Here is a 7,553-nt window from a genome sequence, read left to right on the forward strand (position 1 = left end):
TGAGTGGGTAATTCTGCTGAATCCATTTTTTTGAGTTCGTTCAATCTGTAACGCTCCTGCGTTTTTGTTATAGTGAGCTGGATTTGCAGCTGCAGAATCTCCACTCAGTAGTCATGTAGAGATGTGTTGAATTACCAGATCCAACTCTCCAGACTCATCACTGTGGACCCGCCTGCTTCAGCATACAAATACACATACACTCTATAAGATGTTCCTGGAGTGATAGGATGTATATGACAGTATAGAGGTGATGTGCTGAAGGGACAGGCGTGAGCAGTGATAGCAATGATAAGCACTTGATAGTAATGTTCAGGAGAGTGGTAGATGGTAATAGGTAGAATGCAGATAGGTTAGTAATCATGTATAGTAACAGGTGGTAAGGACAGCAGATGACATATACAGGAAAGACTAACCCAGTGCAAGGATAGATGGTAGTAGACTCAAGAGCTAGCAATCTATGTAACAGTGTAGATGATAGGATTAGTAATGCATAGATAGTAACAGTCCTTAATGTGCAGAAGTAGATAGTGTAAGTTTGTTACGAAGGAATCCCCTGTGGGGTACTTATCACTAGTGAGGTTAGTAAGTAGAAGGGTCCAGTAGTAAGGGAGTGATCCGGTAGCGAGATACGGGATCAGTAGCGAGGTTCCGGTCTGTTCCAGGTAAGGAGAATAGCTGGAGGCTCCGGCAGCATAAGACAAGGCTGTTAAGCATGCGGTTTAAAGGTATATGCGTTCCACCTAACTGAAAAGGTGGGACGCAATATGCAATGAAAAATGGGCAATAAGGGTACCAAAAGTACCAGAATCTTACAGCGGCTACCTTCTCACACACAGGAACCTATCTAATGAAGTCTGTCTCCAACCTACTGTTGGGCAAACTTTGCTGATCCTACAGCAGACACTCCATAGTCCATGTTTTTTCTTCACACAACAAATGTCCATTGAACATGTCCCTTTTCCTCTTCACATTGAACATGTCCCTTTGCTTGTCTCTTCACATAGCAAACAGTTCATTTATTTCTTCAACATAGAAATAGTTCATTTTCTCACCTTGAGAAGTCTTCACACTTTTTACCCTCCTCAGCGCACATCGCTCCAGGAGGTCTTCACACTTTTTACCCTCCTCAGCGCACATTGCTCCAGGAGGTCTTCTCCCATGCTCACACAGCGTCGGGAGGCACACATCTGACTGTCCTCCTCTCCCCAGCTTCACACAGCGTCAGGAGGCAGCAATCCTTCTCCCAGGCTTCACACAGCGTCGGGAGGCACACATCTGACTGTCCTCCTCTCCCCAGCTCACACAGCGTCAGGAGGCAGCAATCCATAGACTTCCTTTGGACAAATTATAGAGGCCTTAATTTCCTCATTCTGAACAGCTGAAGTCTGTTCACCGTCCTTAGACAGCTCTGGCTACCTTTGCAGCCGACACCCTATAGTAATTGGTGAATTTTCTAAACCAGGTGGAAATGTATCTCCTGTCTGTGACTACATCCACAGATTTACCTGACTTCCTGTCACAGTGGCCTATAGCAAACCCCCACAATTACTTTTCCCGTTTCTCCTTCCCTATGGAGCTCTACCCACACAGAATCTAAATCCATGCTCATCCCATCCGTAATGTCACTCCTCTCTATCACCTTTACATTGTTCTTGACATAGAGACATACCTCTCCCCCCTCTTTTTCCTACCCTGTCCCTCCGGTACACTGAATACCCTTGGATATTGGCCAGTTGCAAAATGGAATAAAAAAATGAATCAATTGACAACAGTGGTGGTCATAACGTATAACTCCAGGTGCTAAAAGAGTGATGGAAAATATATAAAAATATATAAAAATATATATAGATGCCCTATTAAGGGTGAACCACTGTGACTCTTCAGTTGCACAACGGGAAAAATTTTTTTTGGATATCGTGACAAATGTGATAGTAAAATATAACTCCAAGTGCCGAATATATACACTGTGATCAGTGTAAAGATAATATTGCATAGCAGTCCCAGAATGAGATACAAAAAAATGTACTCAATGCTGACAAGTGAAATATAAATATAAAATCAAAGTTCATATGCAGTGCAGTGATTAAATGCTTCCGGTGACCCCCAGTGCGGACAGTGAGCTATGAATCCATAATTAAGGGCAATGGCCGCTCACCTCCATTAACCTCCCTGGCGGTATGATTCTTTCGGATTTTAGGTGCTGAAAGCGGTACCATTATTTTGCATGTAATTCTTGAGAATGAGCAGCCCAAACCAACTATTTTCATTTTTTGTTCTTCTTTATAACATCTCGGGCATGATAAAGTTTGAGACACAAAATCATAAATCATAATGTAATAAAAAACTATAAAAAAGTTAAAGTATGTATGTATGTATACATATATATATATATATATATATATATATATATATATATATATATACTGTATATATATATATATATTATATATATATATATGTGTGCGTATATATATATATATATATATATATATATATGTATACATACATACATACTTTAACTTTTTTATAGTTTTTTATTACATTATGATTTATGATTTTGTGTCTCAAACTTTATCATGCCCGAGATGTTATAAAGAAGAACAATATACATATATATATATATATATATATATATATATATATACATAAAAAGTACAGTAAAACTGCAGGAAAGGGCACTGGGGGCAATGTAATGTGAATTTATTTTATTTTGAATGGTATCAGTGGGTTTGGTGTGTTTTACATTTGAATTTGCCGCCGGTTCCACCCCCCTGCGAATGTCACGTCGCAGGAGACGGAAGCCGGGGCACGGAGAGGATCGGGTGGAAGATCCGCCGCCGCATACCGCTGAGATACATCGCTGGATCCCGGTGACAAGGTAAGAAACCTCTTTTACAGGATCCAGCGATGCTTCTGGCGGTACCCCGAGTGTGGCTCGGGGTTACCGCTTTTGGCTCTGAAATTTAACCCCGAGCCACGATTGGGAATACCACTAAGAAGGTTAACACTCATAAGAACGTTTCAGGTATCACTTGTCAACCTGCAGACTTAAGGAGATGTCTCATCTGTTGTTCTCATCAAATAGGTGGGTACACCGAATGCCTCAAAGTGAAAGATCTTCTGTAGTGGCTTCCTGTATGTCGCATCTGCTATAAGACTCTTAGGACACTCGTTTACCAGGAAGAAATATGGAGGACTCTCATAGTGTAGTATATTAATATAGCGTTTAATAAATCAAAGTAAAGGTTGCACTTACAATAAGGCAGGGTAAAATTTGCATTCAGAGGGAGAGGATGCCGCCGATGTGGTAAGTTCCAATACTTCCAGTCACGGCCGTAGACCGGAAGCGACGTCACCACGGCTTTCCCGACGCGTTGCGTCACAATCACACGTGACTTTCTCAAGGGTACCCTATTGGATGACAGTCTCTGTAGTCACCCAACCTAAACAAACTGGAGCAGGAGAGAAGGACACTTGCTATTGGTATAGGTGTGATATGGAGGGTCAGGAATCCCTTGTGTTTATGACCCCCACAAAAAGGTAAGGTCATACATATTATGTGTCCCCTGTACCAGATGTCTTAGAGGGAGCCTGGAAAAGTCCTAAGAGTCTTATAGCAGATGCGACATACAGGAAGCCACTACAGAAGATCTTTCACGTTGAGGCATTCGGTGTACCCACCTATTTGATGAGAACAACAGATGAGACATCTCTTATGAGTGTTAATGGAGGTGAGCGGCCATTGCACTTAATTATGGATTCATAGCTCACCAAAGTCTGCACTGGGGGTCACCGGAAGCATTTGATCACTGCACTGCATATGAACTTTGATTTTATATTTATATTTCACTTGTCAGCATTGAGTACATTTTTTTGTATCTCATTCTGGGACTGCTATACAATATTATCTTCACACTGATTACAGTGTATATATTCGGCACTTGGAGTTATACTTTACTATCACATTTGTCACGATATCCAAAAACATTTTTTCCCGTTGTGTAACTGAAGAGTCACAGTGGTTCGTCCTTCATAGGGCATCTATATATATTTTTATATATTTTCCTTCACTCTTTTAGCACCTGGAGTTATACGTTATGACCACCACTGTTGTCAATTGATTCATTTTTTTATAGGCATTTTTTGCACTATATTTCTTTTTTCTTCTTTTCTTCTTTTTTTTTGATCATTAATTGATCAGAACTATTATACTTCTGCAACTGATTAAATCACAGTGGTTCACTTTGCACAGAATATTCACTCAGTTGCAATTTATTTCACCCATATTGATCACCTTTGGATTACTTAATTGCACTACTATTATTCTTCTTTAATATTTATTTGGCACAAGAGCACTTTGATATTTACTTATGATTGAAGATTGATGAAGATTTTATAGTATTTACAGTTATTTATACTTGTATATGGTTCACCGATTTTAGAATATTTGCGCTGATTTTATTCCTTTTTATACTTTGTTGTATGTGGTGACACTACAGAATTGGCTGCAGATTTCTGGTGCTCCATTGATCTTATCCCTGCCCCTCATTTCCGTCTCCTTCTCTCTTTTGGTAGCGCATAGGTTTATCCCATTATAATCTTGATATCTACAAGGCAGCCAGCTGGAGTTCTGAGTCCACCTTTGTACGTCACTACAAACTGGATGTGGCTATTTTACCTCTTTTCGGTTCCGCTGTTGTATCTGTGGACTTAAACAGTAATTAACATTATTTTGGCAAGCATGGGGGTGTTAAGTTGTCTCTTTTTTTTCTTTTACCACCCTGGATTGGCTTGTTAAGTCCCACTGTTGCTGACATGAGGTGAGCCAGGAATATGGAAAATTGTTACCTGATACTTACCGTAATTTTCCTTTCCTGGCTTATCCTCATGTCAGCAAACTTTTTTCCCTCCCTTTCCCCTGTTGCAGTCTGGTTATGGAACACCTGAGGGTAGGGGTCTCTGTCTTTTATTCGGAGGTAGAAGATGGTCCTCGGGGGTCAAGGGGGCAGAGTTGACCCACTGTTGCAGACATGAGAATAAGCCAGGAAAGGAATATTACGGTAAGTATCAGGTAACAATTTTCCATGTTCCTAGTCTAAGTCTTGGATAGCGGCCCTCATCCTTGGAAATTTTGCTCTCTTTAAGTAAGGAAGTTTTATGCTTCCAGTATGTGCTTGTTGCTTACAGCTTATATTAAAGGAAATCATGGTAAGGTCACTGCTACCCAAGTGTTCTTTTATATGAACATTAGTAATAAGCTCTGCATTTGTGGAGATTACTAGGTCCAGCGGAGCATCATTCTTATTCAGGGTCTTTATGAACTGTATCATAACATTGTCTTGTAATAGGTCCTTTAACTGTTCCTGCAGTGCCATTAAACTCCAATGATCAACTTTGTAGTATGCACACACGTTTGCAGCTCCACCTAATGATTCAGCCTCATCACACTCTCCATCAACTAGGTCCTAATTCAGTTCACACTCACTTTGAGATCACTTTTCACATAGAGACAGACACCACCACCTTTCCGTTATACCCTGTCTCTGAAAGAGAGCATAGCCCTGAATATTAATAGCCTTGTCATGGGAAGAATGAAGTCAAGATTCAGCAATACCAATTAAATCATACTTCTCTTCATGCACCAAAGCTTTTAACTCACCTGATTTGCTTGGCAGACATTTTGCACATGTATTTTACATATTTTATATTTTAGTACAAATAGTACCATTTCCAATGGTTGTTTGTAACATGGGAGCCCTCTTATCTCCTGCCATAGCCCTTCCCCCATCTTTCCCCATTTCACCCACCAATAGGGACTGACCCCTGTCTTACCTGTCTGCCCAATTATAATCTAACTCTCCCTCACCCCTTAATCCTAGTTGAAATACTCCTCCAGCCTTCCAATAAACCTCTCCCCCCAGCACAGTAGACCCCTTCTATTTAGGTGCAAACCATATTTAGCATATCGGTTGTACCCCAATGAAAAGTCAGCCCAGTGCTCTGGAAACCCAAATCCCTTCTTCTTACACCAGCCCCCCCCCCCCATCTTTCCTATGTATTTCAGAGAATATAACCTTGGAGGTCCTTCCCTTTAACTTGTAGCCTAGTTCTTTAACCCTTTCGCTGCCGGGTCCATACGGTGTACAGACCTACAGAACTGCTTCCAGTTGGCCAGGTGCGTACACTGTACAGACCTGACATTCCTCACATTCCTCTTTGTGTTATGTTCATTGACCGTGAGCTTCTATCAGAACTGTTCAGCTGACTCTGCTGAACAAAACAATACCTTTGATCAGCAGATTGTCATCAGAGCTATTCCCCCAAAAAAGTTCCTCCCCTGCAGCTGCTAAAGCACAGTGACATGTGTCCCCTGATTTACCTGAAAATAAACTCTTTTCCCACCTAACTAATCCCTGCAGCATCTCCCACAACTGTGATCCTCCCCTGCAGCTTGCGGCTTCCCACTTCTTACCACCCACCAGCTTATATGCTGCAAGGGAGTCACAAAGGAGATAGAAAACATGTATATCCCCCCCACCACCATTCTGACCCCCCCCCCCTGTAGTGCCCTGCACCTCCGATATCCCAGAGCCCTTCCCCACACTGCAGCCACTGCAGGCAGCATGGCTACCTCTCCCCGGCACCCGCCAGCTGCACCTGCTGTCCGGGAGGGAGTCAGGATGGAGAGCAGAGGGGGGGTAGTTAACCACTTGCCGACCGCTTACTATATATATATATATATATATATATATATATATATACCACGGCAGGGTGGCTCGTACAGGCAAAACAACGTATGGATACGTTGTTTGCTTGGTGGTAGCAAGGGGCCAAGCACGCACCACCAGTGGCACACTCTCGCCCCCGATCGTGAGCGGGGAAGCCGATGCATGTGTCAGGCGGCTCCGATTGCCGCCTGACACCCGCGATCGTTCCCCGCTGAGAAAGAAGGAGGGTCGGCTGATGTAAACACAGCCGACCATTCTTCTCCCTGGAATGGTCATAGAGCCCATGTGATCGTTCTATATAGGATCACATGTCTCTATGGTCTTTTCAGAAGCCACTCCCCCCCACAGTTATAATCATACCCCTAGGCTCACATTTAACCCCTTGATCACCCACAGGGTTAACCCCTTCCCTGCCAGTGTCATTATTACAGTAACAGTGCATATTTTTAGCACTGATTACTGTAGTAATGTCACTGGTACCCCCAAAAGTGACAAAAATGTCAGTTAGGGGTCTGATCTGTTTGCCGCAATGTCGAAGTCCCGCAAACAAATGCAGATCGCCGCCATTACTAGTAAAATAACAAAAAACAATAAAAATTAAAAATCTTTTCCGTAGTTAGTAGATGCGATAACTTTTGCGCAAACCGATCAAAATAAGCTTATTGCGATTTTACCAAAAATATGTAGCAGAAAACAAATTGGCCTAAAATGTTAAAACATTTTGATTTTTAATTTTTTTGAGAATGTCATAGAGCAGAATGTAAAAAATATTGTTTTTTTTTTTTTTCATAATTGTCGCGCTTTTTTTGTTTATAGCACAAAAAA

The sequence above is a fragment of the Pelophylax lessonae genome (genome assembly GCF_965119305.1).
Source record: "Pelophylax lessonae genome assembly, chromosome: 8".
Taxonomy (NCBI): Eukaryota; Metazoa; Chordata; class Amphibia; order Anura; family Ranidae; genus Pelophylax; species Pelophylax lessonae.